The sequence below is a fragment of the Acomys minous genome, assembly GCF_964271855.1.
Source record: "Acomys minous genome assembly, chromosome: 10".
NCBI lineage: Eukaryota > Metazoa > Chordata > Mammalia > Rodentia > Muridae > Acomys > Acomys minous.
In genome coordinates, this window is record NC_140491.1 from 18,680,815 (window position 1) to 18,698,443 (window position 17,629).

A 17,629-nucleotide genomic window follows, 5' to 3' on the forward strand; every position below is an offset into this window, starting at 1 on the left:
ATAACTTGCTCAAACATGCAGGAATCTTTAAAATCTTCGTCTAAGATGGGGGTGGGGTAAAATTTAGCTGCTCTTCAAGATGGCAAGAGGACTTGGCGCCATCAACACGGAGCTAGTATTACAGGCGTGAGGGATGCGAGAGTTATTGTGTCATAATAACTTCTATTTAGGTATTTGAGAGAAGTCAAAAGTGAGGCTAGGTAATGTGTAGCAGGGTATGACTGAACAAAAGAATATTCTGCAAGGACCATAGAGGAGACTGTAAGGATGAAACCTAAAATGCCATGGACATGGTGAGGTATTGGAAATACTAAAAGTATAGGATAATTGTGAAGGAAAGCTGTAAGCATAAAGTAGATACAGGGCAGGAGAAAGGCCATGTGTGCTACAAACACAAGGCTAACAACAAGCTCTAAACCACTAGATGTAGAGATAGAGGATCTATTGTTTGCCCTGCTTGGGTTTGGCCATGTTTCATTTCCTTTCTATCTTCCTGTTCCTCTTTGTAACAAGAATGATCACTGTACGCCACTATATATTTGAAAGTATATAAGCCCCTTTAAAGAATTTACAAGGTCTCAAACAGCAAGAGATTGCCTTGAATTTAAGAATAGAATTTTAACTATATAATCACGTTAGAACTTGCGGGGCTATTGAAGTTTAGATAAATGCATTTTTTATGTTATGAGGTGGCTACGCGAGCTTTGTGAGTGAAGGATGAGTATTTTGAGATTTACTGCAAAATGTCATACCTGGTCATGAGTTAATGGCACTATTTATGTAGGTTGCCAAACTTTTCGAAGACCTACCTAGAACTATGTCCTTGAGAAGTGATTCTCTTGGGACTTCTTTATCCTTTCTTCTCTATTTCTTTATCTATTATGAGTTTAAAAAGTCTTTACCATATTCTCCAGCTACCAAAATCTTAGATGTTTTGCCACCTACCACCTTTTTGGGGGGGGAGTCATAGTGGACTAAACTTTTCTAAACCATGGACCAAAATCACATGTTTCAGTCAGATATTTTTGTCAGCATACATAATATTTAGTTTATTTCATACAAATCAGTTCATTGAGCTGAGAATAAATGGAAATCCCCAGCAAGTATTATTTTGTTATTGATAATCTGATATTTCATTCTGAAGCAACAATTTAGGTATGGATCACCACCAGCTCAACACATCAAACCATTCAAATATCCAAGCCTGGATAACTGTTGATCTCAAGATCAATAAAATTTGAGAATCAGAGGTTATCGGGTGAACTATACCATGGCTTAGATCTGTAATACAGAGCTCAATAAAACAAATCCTCTCACTGTAATTCTTTGAGAGAAGGCCATGGTAGAGATTCCCAGTTTAATTTTAGTATATTTATATCTAATTATCAGGCTTACCTTGGGCAATCACTTAAACTCTTTGAATCAGTAATTGGAAAAAGTTGCCTGTGATTATTTTATGGTCTTCCCTCTCAGCTATAACAATTTTTTCTTAATTCAAATCCAGTATGTTTCATCAGAACTAGATTAAGGGAAAGTATGGCCAGGATACCTTTGGTAAATTGGATTTTCTAATGATGGCCATACCAGTATTAATCTTATAGCACATGTTCCTCTCACAAAGTGATTTTGATAATCCACTGAAAGGTGAGGCATCTTGTCTGTCGTCTCCAACCTGAGCCTGGCTTCATCCGTGTCTCAACTCTTACAGTATGGCAAAATTCCTTATCTGAATTCTGAGGCAAAATTATTAAAAAAAAAAAAAGAATATATTTTTTTCCTGGACAAGTTCTCTCTCTACTTCCCTCTTTTCTCCTGGCTCTGATCTGCCTTTCAGGTCCTCATCTATCATGTACCCAGCTCTGCGTCTATCATCTGAGAGGTCATGAAATGATACCACTAAAACATACGGATTATCCGTTCAAGTCTCCCAAGCTTTAGCTCCACACATGTGAGACCAAATGTAGTTATCACAGTCGACTGCATGAAAAGCCCTGGGATCGGAACTATAGAACTGAATTCGTTCTAAATTTATGACTCATAGAAATGTGAGATAATTTTTTATTATCTCATGACATTAAACAGTGAGGTGTCTTATCAGAGTGACTGTTGCTCGTCTAGCGCTCACCTAAGGATACTTCAGACATCACTGGATATGAAGTGAGATGCATAAAATTGCCTTTACCAGAATGCCTTAGAGAATATGAGTGTATGAATGAGAATTGATGTCCTATTAAAGACACAGCATTTTAACATTATTAGCATTTGAAAAATACATTTATATTTTCATACCGCTGTTCAGTCAGAAGAGAGCATGGGTAGACACGGAGATGTTGCTAAGCACATCTAAGACCCACACATTAATTTTCAGATTTTACCTGTTTGAAAGCAGAAGCTACAGTAAAGCACAGCAGAAGATGGAGGTTCCTTTCTCTGTGATAAATGAGGATACCCAGCTCCGACAGCTTCATGACACCTAACCCTAGGACACTGGTGAATGATCTTTATCTATAGCAAGGTTCTAGAATACCAAAAACAAAACAAAACAACCCCCCCCCAAAAAAACCCCAAAACAAAACAAAACAAAAACAAAAACAAAAAACCCTTGTGTACTGGACATTTGTGGGTATTACTTGGCTAACAGCTGTGGTCTCTCCAGCAGCTAGCTCAAGAGAGAACATCTCTACTGTGATCAATGGTATATTTTTAAAAGTCACCCGCTCTTATCTTTCTAAGCAGTTCCTGGATCTTACCTTATCCATGTGTCTTGTCGTTCTGATGTGTAGATGGTACATGTCTTTCTGTCCTGTTAATATACTTATCAAGTGTAAACCCTATAGGCAATGTTGTATCTCATATTGGAAGAGAAACTTTAGTTAAGGGTCTTAATGTGCAAATTATACTTTTGCTTCTGGGCTCTGTTCTGAGAGTGACACATCAGAGACAGGAGTTGTGCATTTAGCTCAGAGTCTAACTGAGAACTTAGAAAAGAATCAAACTATAGTTGGAGAGGAAGCCTACCTGTGGCATGAACAAGAAAGGATATCACTGAGTTTGGGGAGTAATCATCTGTCTAGAAGGTTTACCCATTATACACATGTAAATAACTGTTACTCATTTATAACTTTTGGAGTATGAAATATTTTCCTGCATTGTTAGAGAACATATAGTTGAGGCTGTATAGTATAGTATTTGTCTGTCATGTGTGAACTCCAGGACTCTATTTCCAGTGTTGACTTACAATAAAGGAAGAATGAAAGGAAGAACAAGACTATGTGAGTACAAGGATAAAATATATATTAAGTTGGTAACACAAATTACATAACTTTACATTGTGTAATTTAGCTAGTGATGATAAATAATTCCATAGTGTATGTGTGTATGTGTGTGTGTGTGTGTGTATATATATATATATATATATATATATATATATATATATATAGTAATGGCAAGCTTTTATTGGCTTTTATATTTTATTTTGAAAGTCAAATGGAATGAGTTTAGTGTACAAGTCCTGATTTAGCAATGTCTTTTAAGGCCAGTACAATAAATAACTGGAAGAAAGCATTAATAATATGTTTTGGATTTACAATCAGATCTATTTGGCTGAGAATATGGGTCATTGAATAGGAATGCTTGCCATGAAAGCATGGAGACATGAGTTTAAATCTCTATCACTAATGTAAAAAGCCAGGCATAGCCAGGTACATGCTTATAAAGTCAGTGCTGAGAGTATGGTTGGGAAGGAGACAGGAGGATCTTTGGGGCTTCTGAGACACCAACCTAGCTTTAGTTTCAGTAAGAGACTGAAGCAGAGGGTGATAAAGAAGACATTAGGCATTATCTTCTGTCTTCTCTTTCCCCATAGCTTGAACATATGTGCAAACCACCACCCCGTGCCCACAGACACATCTAACACTGATAACTCACACATATAAATAAAAATAAAGGTGAAAAGCATATAGAGATATAGTATTAATAAAGGGCTGGTTTCAAGTAACAGACTCCCAGTCCTGGACACTGTCTCTCTCATTTTAATGCCATTGATCCAAGAGGAAGCCTTTGCAACTGAGAGTGTATTATACAGGACATATTACGATGTTATTATCAGAAGAAGGGTAAAGTCTAGTCAAAGGTAAAACTCCAAGTGGAAGAATTAACCAGAGATCATGTTTAAGAGGCATGGGTGCTTGCTCAGCTGTAGGAAGACCGAAACACAAAGCACTGCTTTGCCTGAGTATATTTTGCTAATTTGGGAGCAGGCTATTGAGGATCACAGAGGAGATTGCTCTGTACCCCTTTCACAACAGACTTGCCACAAATGGAGAAGAACTTCAAGAAACTATTTTTAAATTGCCTGGGTGAAGAAAGGGCCAGTACTACTGACCTTCGGGGCAGAGCCACAGCTCAGGAGCTCAGGCTTTGGCGCTTTCTGTACTGGAGCACCGGGTTCTAACCACACCTTAAGGCCTTGCTAGTCCAGATAAGTACAGAAAGAATTCTCTGGCTATCTATGAGAAAGCAGCCTCCTGAGCTTGCTCCCAACCTCATCTGTCAGACATTACTTCGTGTATAGATAGGATTTGGTGCCTTTTTCTTTATTTAAAAAATAAAATCAAAAATGTAAAAAAAGCATTTAAATACAGTCTCCCAGGTGTCTTTTGCAGCCTCAAGCCCCTTTCTTTTCTCTATTGTTCTCCTAATTGTTACTTCAAAACAATTAGTTGGGGATTCATATGCAAATGAATGCAAATGGAGGGGCTCAATGTAAGAGATTTTCACCACTGGTTAATTTCTACTTTTGGGTCTACTGATAAGATCTGTAGAGCTGATTTTTTTTTCCTTTTGGTACCCTACTCCTTGGGGCATAAAAAGGAAGTTTGGTATGAAAGCCACTTAAGTATCTCAAACGTATCACCATTGTTAAGATCATTCCGTTACTTGGAAAATGTATTTTAATTGTGTTCTCTATTGTCTGCCTTACCCTCTTTCAGAGAGAGTGCACTGTTGCCACAAGGCATGATTTCTTCTTCCAGATCCCAAATGGCAATGGAGTATTATAATCAATATGGGGGTGTGCTGGAAAGGAAAGGGATGAGCAACACAAAGATAAGTAGAAGTTGATTGATTGATTCCTTGATTGAAACCATTGTTTCAAGGCACCACTAAAGAGGGATTAAGGGTCCGGAGTGGAAGAAGATGTGAGGATTTTTGAGATAAATGTATCGGAAGCATCTCTGTTCTGTTTGGAATAATGTATGGAGGGAGGGGCTAGTTGCAAATCTAAGAAGCCTAAGTTTGTGGATGTACTAGGTCAGAGAAACGTGCTGTGACTGTGGTGATCCACATGAAGGTGCATCTTCTGCTCCCTTGGATCTCAGCCTGCTAGGTGATTTGTCTGAACAAGGAGTGAAGTCCAGGTAGCTTTCTGGGATTTTCAATGAGGTTCAGTTACACAGAGTCTTGAAATGTTTACTGAACTCAAATAATGGTCCTTCTAGAAACACAGTAAGTCTGCTCCATGGATATCTAAGTAGCCCAGGGATTTTCACTCCAGTGTCACAGCCAGGTTGCCTTAGCCAAGCAACATTAGGCTAAGATCCTGACTGAGGAGTAATACCACCTTGCTGGCCATGTTAGGGAGCCGTTTCATTTGACCCTAGCCACACTGTCTCAGACAGAAGACCCTCAGCTCTCCCCGAGTCCTCTTCCCCAATATCATACTCCATGTACATTGCGTTATCACACTGGAATTTGGAAGAGTTCATTATGCATTGACCGTGTGATGCCTTATCTTGACTGCTCAATCAGTAGGAAACAAATGTCTAGGCATGACTGAAGAATTACTTAGATCAGGTTAAAGAGGTGGGAAGACTTACCCTAAATGTCAAAGGTAGCATCTCATAGGTTGAGGATTCTGAACCAAATAAAAAGGAGGAGGCAAGGAGGGCCACTGTTTCTTTCTTCTTTTCCCATCTACAAATACAGAACAAAACAAAAACAAAAATATAAACAAACAAACAAACAAACAGAAAGACAATGTGAGAGTCTGGTTCGTGCCCTTGCTACCACATCATCCCCGCCACAGCTGACAACCCCTCAAACTGAACCACAATGCACCTTTCCTTCCCTAATGCTTTCGTTACATTATAAAACTTGATTTTGATTTTTTTCTAAGCAGGAAGAAAAGTAACCTGTACAGCAGCTAATAAGCATTCTGTCTCTTGATTTAAACAAACACACAGAACCCAGCTTCCCGTTTGAAAGCAGTTCTGTTATGTGCACAACTTCCTGCTGAAGGCAGGATCCACTCACTACAGACAGTTTAAACACAAGGAATTATTAAATTTCTCACATATTAAACTTGGCTCTTTCTGTCTCTGTTCCCAGGTGGAAGGCCTGGAGGCATGGGAGGAGCGTGTTTCGGAGATGAATGTGCCAGCCAAGCCTCCAGTGTCCTCTGTGCAACCTACAGATGCTTCCCTGAGTAATCTTCATCTGTATATAATTCAGAAACAGGGCAAGATCCCCTGGATTTGAAAACAGGAAGTAAAACTCATCCATCTTCTCCTGATGGTTAAACAGGCTATTATTAGCAGGCCCCATGATTTAATAGGCCTGGGATGGAAAGGCACGTGTTGATAATTAAACACTACAGAGCTCCATTCCATGCCTACTAGCCTTTATCAACACTCCTAAGGTTTGTTTGCTTTGAAAACACTCCTCTCACTTTCACGTCTCAGAAACGCATTCAGGCATCACAGAAATTTTTGATGAAGAAAAAAAAAAAATACTTGTTTGTTGAACCACAGCTCAGCCGTTCATTTCAGTGGTGGCTTCCATGGACTTACAGGTCTTGAATCACCTTATAAACTCAGACGTGAATTTGGAAGAGAAACTTAATCACAGCATGTATGAGCTGCAAGGGAAAGAATCAGCATAGAAGAAGTGAGAAAATGTATTTGAACATGGACTCGGGGTTGTTACCATCTGACCTTGAACAAGGCAGTAAATAAGTTACGAACATTCTTCCTAAAATTCCTTGTTAAACCTCTCATGTCTGAATTGATGGTACTTGGAGGTTGAATTTTTAGGGAGAAGTTAAGACATGAGGATGGAGGTGTTAGGAAGCAGTTAGAGCCTTTATAAGAGACACTGCCTCCTTTCTTTCTCTTTCACTTAAGGAAATTAGGAAGGAATGATCTGACTCTAGTTCATGCCTTGATCTTGGAATTCCTAGTCTGCAGAATTTAGCCATAGAGTCCATAGTGGTCTTTTTCCCCCTTCCCTTTTTTAACTAATATTTTTTATTTTTTTTACAAATACATTTATATTATTACACACATATAAAATAGGCTACATACAGCTGAAAGAACCATGAAAAAATCAGAAATTATATTAATGTTACATTCATAGTAACTTGCTATGTTTTGAATCTGGGATGTGCCTTTAAAGCCTACGCATTGATGGCTAAGTTGGCGGCTAAAGGGCTTTGGGGAGGTAAATGGATTCTGCTGATTTGACCTTAATGGATCTAGAATGTGGTAGCCTTGTTGGAAAGTGTGTGCAGTGGGAAGTGGGCCTCCCTGGAGGAAGTAGGTTGGGAGGGTTGGGTTCTGTGAAGAAGTGGCTTATCCCTTGTTTCTGCCTCAGTCTGTTGATCCTCACTGTGGTGAAGGCAGCAATCAGCAAAGTGTTTCTTAACATATCCTTCCACCAAGGCCCTCTGCCCGCAACAAGGCCCAGAGTAAGGATTGAAACCTCTAAAACCCCACTCCAGAATAAGCCTTTTTTCCTCTTATACTGTGTCTTACAGATCAGCTACTTATCACAGGGATGGAGAAGCAGATCAACACCCAGCCTAAGTAGAGCAACACTACATTATTGTGGGGTTTTGTTGTTGTTTTTGTTGTTTTGATTTTTTGTGGCTTAATTTAATCATTTAGAAATGAAAAGATGTTATAGTCTAAGGTTGTTTGGGCAGTAAGGTTTACTTACTCTATAGATTTCATCATCAACTGAAGTTTCTATTTGTTTCCTTTAGAAACTGGCTTGGAAAACAACAAACAAAAAAGAAACTATTTTTGAGAACTCAGGGGATGTTTTGGAGTTTGTAAAGAGAATGCATGAAATCCTGGATTTCAGCCCCAGTACTCATCAAATCTGAGAGGGGTGAAAACCACCAGTAACTCCAGAATACAGGAGGTGGAGGCAGGGACATCAGAACTTCAGGGTCGTCTTCAGCTACATAGGTAGAGTTTCTTTTTCTTTCTTTCTTTCTTTCTTTTTTTTTTTTTTTGTTTGTTTTTTGAGACAGGGTTTCTCTGTGTAGCCTTGACTGTCCTGGACTCACTTTGTAGACCAGGCTGGCCTTGAACTCACAGCGATCCGCCTGCCTCTGCCTCCCGAGTGCTGGGATTAAAGGTGTGCGCCACCACGCCCGGCCCCATAGGTGGAATTTCTTTATGAAGGCACTTAGTGCTATGAATTTTCCTCTTAGCACTTCTTTTAATGTGTACCATAAATTTCGGTATGCTATACCTTAAGTTTCATTGAATTTTAGGAAATCCTTAATTTCTTTTTTTTTCTTCCCTGGCTCAGATGTCATTAAGTAGAGAGTTGTTTAGTTTCCATATATGTGTAGACCTTTTGTTATTTCTGTTGTTGTTGAAGTCTGGCTTTAGTCCAAAGTGGTCTGGTAGGATACAAGGTATTATTTTAATCTTATTGTACCTGTTGAGTCTTACTTTGTGACCTACTATATGATCAGTTTCGGAGAAGTTTCCATGAGGTGCTGAGAAGAAGATATAATCTTTTGTGTTTGATCTGTTAGGTCCATTTGATTCATGACATCCATTAGTGTCATTATTTCTCGGTTTAGTTTCTGTTTTGTTGACCTATCCTTCGGTGAAAGTGGGATGTTGCAGTCTCCCACTATTAATGTAAGAGGATCTATGTGTAGCTTAAGATTTGATAATATTTCTTTTTAAATGTGGGTGCCCTAGTATTACTCTCCTCATCACAAAGCTGAGTGTATCCTTGTGCGGCATCATGTCTCTATTACAAAACTTGGTGGAACATGGATTTCAGTTCAGTGCCAAATAATGTCCAATCCTATCATCTTCAGGGATTTGTCCCCAAGCCACTTCTTTGATAACAATATTCAGGTTGAGGAAACCCACAGAAGTGTCTCATTTTATTTTTCTATTTGATACAATTTGTATCTGAAGCTACTATGCCATTTACTATATATAACCAATGTTGGTTTCAAATTCCAGATGTGCTTGCCTCAACTTACTAGCTGGGGAGATTACAGGTCTGATCTTTTATGCCTGGTTGAATAGAGACTTAAAAATATTTTTAAACCAGGTGTGGTAGAACACATCTGTAATCCCAGCATGCAGGGAGGCAAAGGCAGGCAGATCCCTGTAAGTTCCAGGGAAGTCTGGTTTACAAAGTGAGTTCAGGGCAGCCAAGACTACACAGAGGAACCCTGTCTCAATAAACAAACAAACAAACAAACAAACGCATTATGTGTGCATGTGCATACGTAGATGTGTTGTGAGCATGCTGTGCCTGGTGGTAGAAGTTAGTGGACAACTGTGGAAGTCTGTTGTCTCCTTCCATTATGTGAATCCCAGGGACTGAACTCAAGTTCTTAGTCGTGGTGGCAATCACCTTTCCCAAAGTGGGAAATTTTAATGTAAAGTTTTAATTACAAATTACACACACACACACACACACACACACACACACACACACACACACACACACACACAGCCCATAAAACAATGTAAAATTGAAGGCTGTGAAGGCAACATTCTCAGTGGGAAGGCTATTTTACAAGGGACGGTGCTGTGGAATTGATCTCCTGGGTGATATGTTTCCATTTTCAGCTTGGAATAGGCTTCAGGGGAGATTTCCACTATGGTACAGGAAAAGGAAATAAAACAGGACTCCAGGAAAAACATCCTCTTTGCTCTTTTGAGAAGAGGCTGCAGGTGGTAACTTTCTGTGCATGGTGGTCCATTCAGAGAAGGACTTCATTTACTCTGTTAGAGAATTACAGCCTTTGTGTTGGTGGGCTGCTTTGTGTTTGGGGAGTGGCAAAGTCAGATACTCTTCCCCAGATCTGTGCCCATTATTCTGAGAGTCACCACCAAGACCCCTCAATTAGTCAATGGAGGAATGCATCCCTATTTTCAATTTTCCTTGGAATTCTACCTTTTTGACTCAATAAGGGACCAAGTTCAGGCTGAGTGAGCCTTGGTGCTGTTCTCTGTGTTATGATGTAGTTTATGTTTTCACTCTGATTTATATATTGAGATCATCCCTTCACATCTAGATGTTAGGAAATGGAGCCATTGGGAGATGATCAATCCCAAAAATAGGGCCTCATGATTCATAAATGGGGCCTCTTGATCTCCTTCAGTGGGGACTAAAGGAGATTTGTGTCCTTAATAAATGGTCAAAGATTTGGTTGGATATACAGTATATTTTTTAAAAACCAGATTTCTGTATGCTATTTATTCTTTAACTCTGCTTATAGTTTTTCTGTTTCTTACTCTCCTAACCCCAGCTCTCATAATATAGCAATCTCAGAGTTGTATGTTTGGGAAAATGTGGCTCACTGAGGAAAACTCCTGAATGATTGTAAGTTGGATGTTTCTGTAGACTTAGATTTACATTGCTTTGGAAAACTTCTGTTCGTGTTGCCATAGACAGTCTTAGCATCAATCCTTTCCCTCAGCTTCAATGACTTGTGTTCATATTCACTTGGGTTTTAATTATTTCCCCTAGCAAGTGTGCTAGCCTTCTTCTTTTGGTTCTTTAAGTGGATCTTTTGTCAGCCAGCATGCATGAATGTCACCTGGTAGTCCCTGTAAAAGGCAAGCTATCAGGCCTCCTCGAAGGCCTGCTGTTTCAGAGATTGATGGTGATACCAACAGTATGTGCTTTTGCAAACTCCTAGGGACTCTGAAGCACAAGGTCTTTCAAGAAACAGAATTGGTTGGGACTTTGAACCTATATAGATATATAATGGCAAATCTTAGAAATTTTAAAAGTACATACATATGCAAGTCATTTTTCATCAACACTTTGGATCTGGAATCTCAATACTTTCAGCTCTGCGGTGCCTTGTGTTTATTACCTTGAGCTGCCATAAGAGGATACTAGCATATTGTGTGGTTTAAATAACAGAAAGTCATTGTGTCACAATTTGGGAGATAGGAAAGTAGGCAATGTGGGCTCTGGCTGGGAGCATGAGGGAGAATCACACCCTGGCTTTGGTACCAGCATCTGGCGATTGGATGTCAGTGTGTATTACTGTTTGGTGTGTGGCAGTATACTTCAAGTCTTCAGATGCCATGCTCCCAAGACTCTATGCCAAAACTCACCATTTTTATAATGATTACAGTTGTATTTTATTCATACTCACCTATATCACCTCATGTGAATATTATTGCTTCTATAAAGACCCTGTTATCAGACAAAGTCATCAATTTTGAGATGATAGAGGTTAGAACTCCAAAATAGATTTGCCTGTGTGTGTGTGTGTGTGTGTGGGTGTGGGTGTGTGTGGGTGTGGGTGTGGGTGTGTGGGTGTGTGTATGCATGTGTGCATGCATGCATGAGCATGTGTTTGTAACCTGTGCTTTGATTGAATGGATCTTCTTCCCACTCTATGTAGTGATGCTCAGATCTCAAAGGCTAGAATCCAATGAGACAAAAAGGAAAACATTAAAAGGATGTTCATTTATTTTTTAGTATTTACTATCATTCCAAATATAGTGAAGAAAAGACTTGAATCTTGGATGGCAGCAGACTCCAGAAATTGATGTGCTCTTCTGCCTGGGCCTCTGCTATGAAAAACCATAGGCTGAGGAGTATGCTTAAGAGCCATTTGTTTGTCATGGCGCTAGAGACTTGGGGGAGATCAGGTATTTTTCTGGGGATGTGATCTTCCTGAGGTTGTAGGTAGCAGCCTTTTCACCATGTTCTCAGGACCCCGCTTTTGTGTGAGAAAGGGGTCTCCTACAAAGTCATTAATCCCATCTGGAGGGCCCCACCATTGTGATCTTTTTCAACTCTGATCACCTCCCAGAGTCATCTCTAAGTATCATCACACTGGGAGTGAAGGATTAAGTGTATGGTTTTAAGCTAATGGTGGAAGCCTGGCAGTCACTCATGGATAATTCTGAGGTACGTAGTATGGTGTGAAACCAGATTATCTGATTCCTTACAACTTTGCAGAGGCTCCAAAAGCAATGCTAGCAGTTGAAACAATTGTCCTCGATCCTTATTTCTATGAAAACTGCAGCCATGCTGGTTACTTACCTATTTTTAAACTAGGTCACATTATGTGACCCAGGTTGGACTTGAATTCATGATCCTTCAAAATGCTGTGATTACAGATATGCCACATTGCATATAGTCTAACCACAGCATTTTTTTTACTGCTAATTAACACAGAAGATGCCATTCACTGAGGCAAAAATATAGTATCTTACTCCATTGTGCTGGTAGTCCTGTGTCTGTCTTATCAGCCTATCTCCCTCCTCTGTCACTTGTGACGCGGTCTTGGTCCACACAGAGAGCCCTTCCCAGAGTCTCCAGAGCACAGCTACCTCCCAATTCCTTCACAAATATAAGCTAAATGAACCAAGAGAATCTTGGATTCTTCACTCATTCCATTTGTTTCAACAATTATAAATTATAAAAAAAAAAATCAATACATGTAGATTACTAATTCTTCTAGAATTAGTAGTGAAATATAAGGTACACATTTGGAACATTTTTATAGCATCTGAACTCAGAGTCTACATTCTGAGCCTGGACTGACCAGACAAAGACAGTCTGTTTTGCCATTTTCTCTTTTTTGTGTCCCTCATGTAAACTATGGTTCCTCCTCAAAATGCCTGCAACGCAACAGATGGCAATATAGGGGAAAATTTTATTCTAGTGTTGCCCTTAGATATGTTGGGATTTTAAAAGGGATCAAAAGATATTTTCTTCCCACATAGCTAAAACATGCACAGAAGCTGAAAGTAGGCCATCCCAAGGCTCTATCTCTCTTTTTTCTTTAATCCTTTGCCATTTGGTAACATGACATTTAAAAAATTACTATTTGAAATATCAGCATTCTAGGAAGTTAGGGTCCCCATCCCCCAGTCTCCTGGCACTGTATCAGAGAAAAAAAAAAAACAGTCTCTGCTACTAAGTCCTGGAAAATACGTTTCCTATCTGCCTAGCCATTACAGGATTTTTCTATTAAGCTTAGCACACCCTGATTTGTTTGGAGATAAATTCCACCCCAAGCATTTCTTTAATAATCCTTTTATACTTTCTTCTTATCTCTCCTCTTGCTGCTATTGTTTGATAGTGCCACTTAAACAGGTCTTTCCACAAGGTTACTCAAATTAAACATTAGCTAGCCCAGAAAGAAGCTACAGAAAACTACTGACAGGATCCTGCCAGATAAATGTCCACCCACCAAAGTTTGGAGATTTCTTCATTTCTGTCTTCACTGTCTTAAGAGAAGGCAGTTTTAGACACCATCTTGACTAGCTCTCTGTTGTTTTCTCAGATAGTAGGATTTCTGGTGCCAAAGGATGGTGTTGCCCTGATAGTTGACTAGACTTTGCTTTGTTTTGATAGTAGTAAATTTGTTTAAGGTTTTGTACCTGGGAGGGTGGACTGTCTTTAGTATCATTCCCTTAAATTGACAATGGCACAGAGGAGCAATCTATCCTTTGTCTGGATCCCTCCAGTTGAGGCAAGTCCTCATAGCCAAACCAAAACAAAATACAACTATTCAAGGTAGGTTTTTTTTTCCTTTAATCAAATCTCAAAGGGAGAATTTAGCTTGTAAGAAATGGTCTTCTTATAGGAAATGCCAGGAAGCATATCGTTTTGAGAAATTATGACCAAAAAAAAGTTTCATGTGATACTTAGTCACTGAACAGGTGACTAAGTTTCTCTGTCTGTATAACTTCCTAGTTTTCCCTGAAAAGAGCAAGACTGGGCTTCAAAGACTGACAGTTTTCAACAATGGGAGTTTTAACATCCAAAAAATTTTAAGGATCCCACACCCTGTTTACACACACACACACACACACACACACACACACACACACACCAACCACAACAACACACCCTGATACCCAGATGATCCCTATAAAATATACATTCTCCTTGAATATATAATAAGTGGCTTTTTTATAATTAGGAAAAACACAAAACTGACAGTGACAACTAATGTGTCAAGTTATTTGGAATGCAAGGGAAATAAAGAATTGTGTGTGTGTGTTTGCGTGGTGCTGGTATATGGTATGTGCAGGGTTGATGTGTGTGTGTGTGTGTGTGTGTGTGTGTGTGTGTGTGTGTGTGTGTGTGCGTAAATGAATGAAAACACCAAAGAGAAGTCAAAAGGGAGACTAAGAGCTACAGGCATACAAGTGCTGGAACCCACTGTGGTGGACTGCTTTGGTAAGAGCAGGTCTATTTACCTTAGAACCACTGCCTTTATCAGCATCCAACCAGATTATCTGCCACTGGGAGATGGTTGTAGTTTCTCATCAAGAAATATTATTTATTGTTTTTCTGTGGTTTTGTCCTTATGCCCCTCTTGCTAGATCTTCAAACTTTATTAGACATAGTCAATTCTCCAAAAGCCATGATGGTTAGAACCTTTTTGGGAGTGGCCCAGGGTAGCAGGAATTTCTTTTCAGGACTTGTTTTCCAGTTCCTCCAGCTTTCTACTCTGCAAATGAAAGGAGAATCTTGACGCTCTCAGCTTTCAAGGTGATATGACTTCGTCCAGTACACTTTCCCAGAGTCTACTCCTAAGCTCATCCTGGTGTCTAAGAGAATGAGTGAAGAAGGGACAAAGAGAGAGAGAGAGAGAGAGAGAGAGAGAGAGAGAGAGAGAGAGAGAGAGAGAGAGGGGGAACAGGAAGGGCAAAAATAAATATGAGAATAGGAAATAAAGGATATGTTACCTTTAAAAAGTATGATTTTTTAAAAAGAAGAGCAAAAATTTAGATGTATGCAGAAAATAATTTCAAATATACTGGCTGAGGATTTGCTAGATTAGAGAATAATAAAACACATCAAGGTTTGGTATTTAAAGTTTTATAACAAACATGGGTGCTCTCCAATGAAAGCTAAGAATAAAAATGGCAAAAGTAGTACGCTAATACTTTCTGGACAAAAATGAGCATGGTACTTAATATTAAGATTCTCTAATACCAAACAAATGAAATAAGTGGGGCAAAATTTTCAAAGTGAGGAAAAGTTAAAAATGCAGTTTAAATTTTTTAGTAAGATAGGGAATTATTTAAATGTAAGTAGATAAATAAAGCTATTTAACTCCTTAATTTATCTCGTACAACTCTTGTTGAGAATCTTTTTTGCAGAATGTTCTCAGACACAAAAACAATTCTTGGAGAACACACATGTCAACACACATATGAACATGTGTGTGTGTGTGTGTGTGTGTGTGTGTGTGTGCGCGCGCGCGCGCACACACAGATGAAGTATGCATAAAATAGGAACATGGTAAGTGGAGTGGGAATGCTGTTCACTCAAACTTAATATCTAAAGAGGCAAAGATTTTATATGTATGCACATACAAGTGTGCATATTATATATGCAGATATATGTGTAAATAATTAATATATATTGTGGAGAGATGTCAGGGGATATCTGAGGATTCTGAGAACATTCTCTGTCACTGGCATGCATTGTTTAGGCACAGGCATATGTCCTGAGAAGCTCACTGTTGTATGACTTCATCACTGGACAAACATAATATAGTCACTCACAGATACCTTGATAGGATGGGTTAGCCATTCCCCTCTTGATATAGTGAACAGACCTGGGAGACAAAAACATAGGCCGCTGTTGCCAGAGTACCATGCATATTGCTTTACAAGAAAGAATTGTTTTGTAAGTAGAATAAAGCTATTCTTTAAAAAAGAAGTACATTGATGTTAAATACATTAACACTATTGTCACTTATCAAGCATGAGGCCCTAGATACCATCAACTGAACTACATTTTTTTCATTTTTCATGTTATAATATAATCACATTTCCCTCTTTCCTCTTTCTACACACCCACACATCATTCCCCTCTTTCCTTATTCACCTTTTCACTATTATTTTATATATATATATATATATGTGTGTGTGTGTGTGTGTGTGTGTGTGTGTGTGTGTGTGTGTGTGTATTTTTCCCAAATATGAAAACACCTGGTCCACTCCCAGATCTGCTCATTTGCCTCAAGTTCTTTGTGCATGTTTGAGGTCTTGAGGTGTTTTCTCCATCCAGTTCTGCATGTCCCTTGGTGTTACCCTTGTTCAACTTATGTTTGGACAGTCATATTGGTGAAGTTTTAGGTTCTAATGTTACTAGGAGACACAATCCCAAAGCAATTTACCAGATTCTTTGGCTCTTAGGATCTCTCTGCCTTCTCCTTCCATGATGCTCCCTGGGCCTCGGATGTGGGCATGTTTTGTAGATATAGCCGTTGGGACTAGGTTTCACCACTTTGCATTTTGAATGGCTATGACTGGCAGCCTAAGCACACTAGCTTACACTATGAAATGAGAACGGCTACACCAATGGTGGTAGGATCATTTTAGTTCCAATAAACCTTCCTTTTGAGACAGGGTAGCTGGTCTTGAAATCAAACGACTTTGGACTTCTGATTGTCCTATCTCTAACTCTTTCGGTGTTGGGATTATAAGGGTCTGTCACCATCCTTTATTTTATGGGGCGCTGGCCAGCATCCTACCAACTGAGTTAGTTGTGGTGCTCCTTACATTGTTATGGGATCCATTTTGTGTATATCGATTGTTGTTGTTGGAAGCGTCATTATCTAGAGCATGTTTAAATTATAAACATGTGGAGGAAAATTCTGTTAGTAATAACTACAGATGATATTTGAATAGATATTTATAATTTATAAATAACTAAATAACTAAATGTGACAGAATATACACAGAAAGAAAAATCATCATGGAAGTAGTAATGGCTGGGGCATCGAATCACCAAGCAACTGCACTCCTGAAGAGAAAACTAATAAGCATCGAACTCTTAAAGCTGTGTCAAACACACAGAAGGTCAAAGAAGCAAGGGGAAGCTCTACATAACCTTAATTGGAAGTAGAGAATGACATGGCTTCTAATCCCCATGAGGGCAGCTTCCTGAATGTTTTGTTCACTACTGGGTCTGACGGGGTCAACATTCCAGGTGCTCAATGGTTATTTAATGACTGGTAGAAAATATTGCCAAAAATATAGTTTGTTAAAAGAATTAGTATGACAAAGATTTCGTTGGAAAGACTGATAATGGAATAAATGAAATGTAATATGCTAATTAATCCTATACTGAACAAATAAAATACATTAAAATACACATAAAAGAGATTTAATAAAAATAAAATTTTTATAACACAAACTAATATTTTGAATATATTTGAAACATAGACAGAGAGACAATCATATTAAAATGTAAAAAGCTACAATTAGAGCAAGAAGAATAAAAATCTGACTGGAGCAACAACTGTTAAAAGAACTGAAACACTGTACCCAGGGTCTACTCCAAAAACAGATCATGTAGACAC

General features: G+C 38.9%; 1 long non-coding RNA gene across 1 annotated transcript in view; it reads right to left on the reverse strand.

The window, feature by feature from the left end:
* Window positions 1-5,959, reverse strand: part of LOC311606896 — a 225,454-nt gene extending 219,495 nt beyond the window's left edge. Inside the window, exon 1 of the long non-coding RNA XR_014782455.1 lies at window positions 5,877-5,959. This is a non-coding gene — a long non-coding RNA (uncharacterized lncRNA). The remainder of the gene's footprint in view (window positions 1-5,876) is intronic.
* Window positions 5,960-17,629: the final 11,670 nt, after the last annotated feature.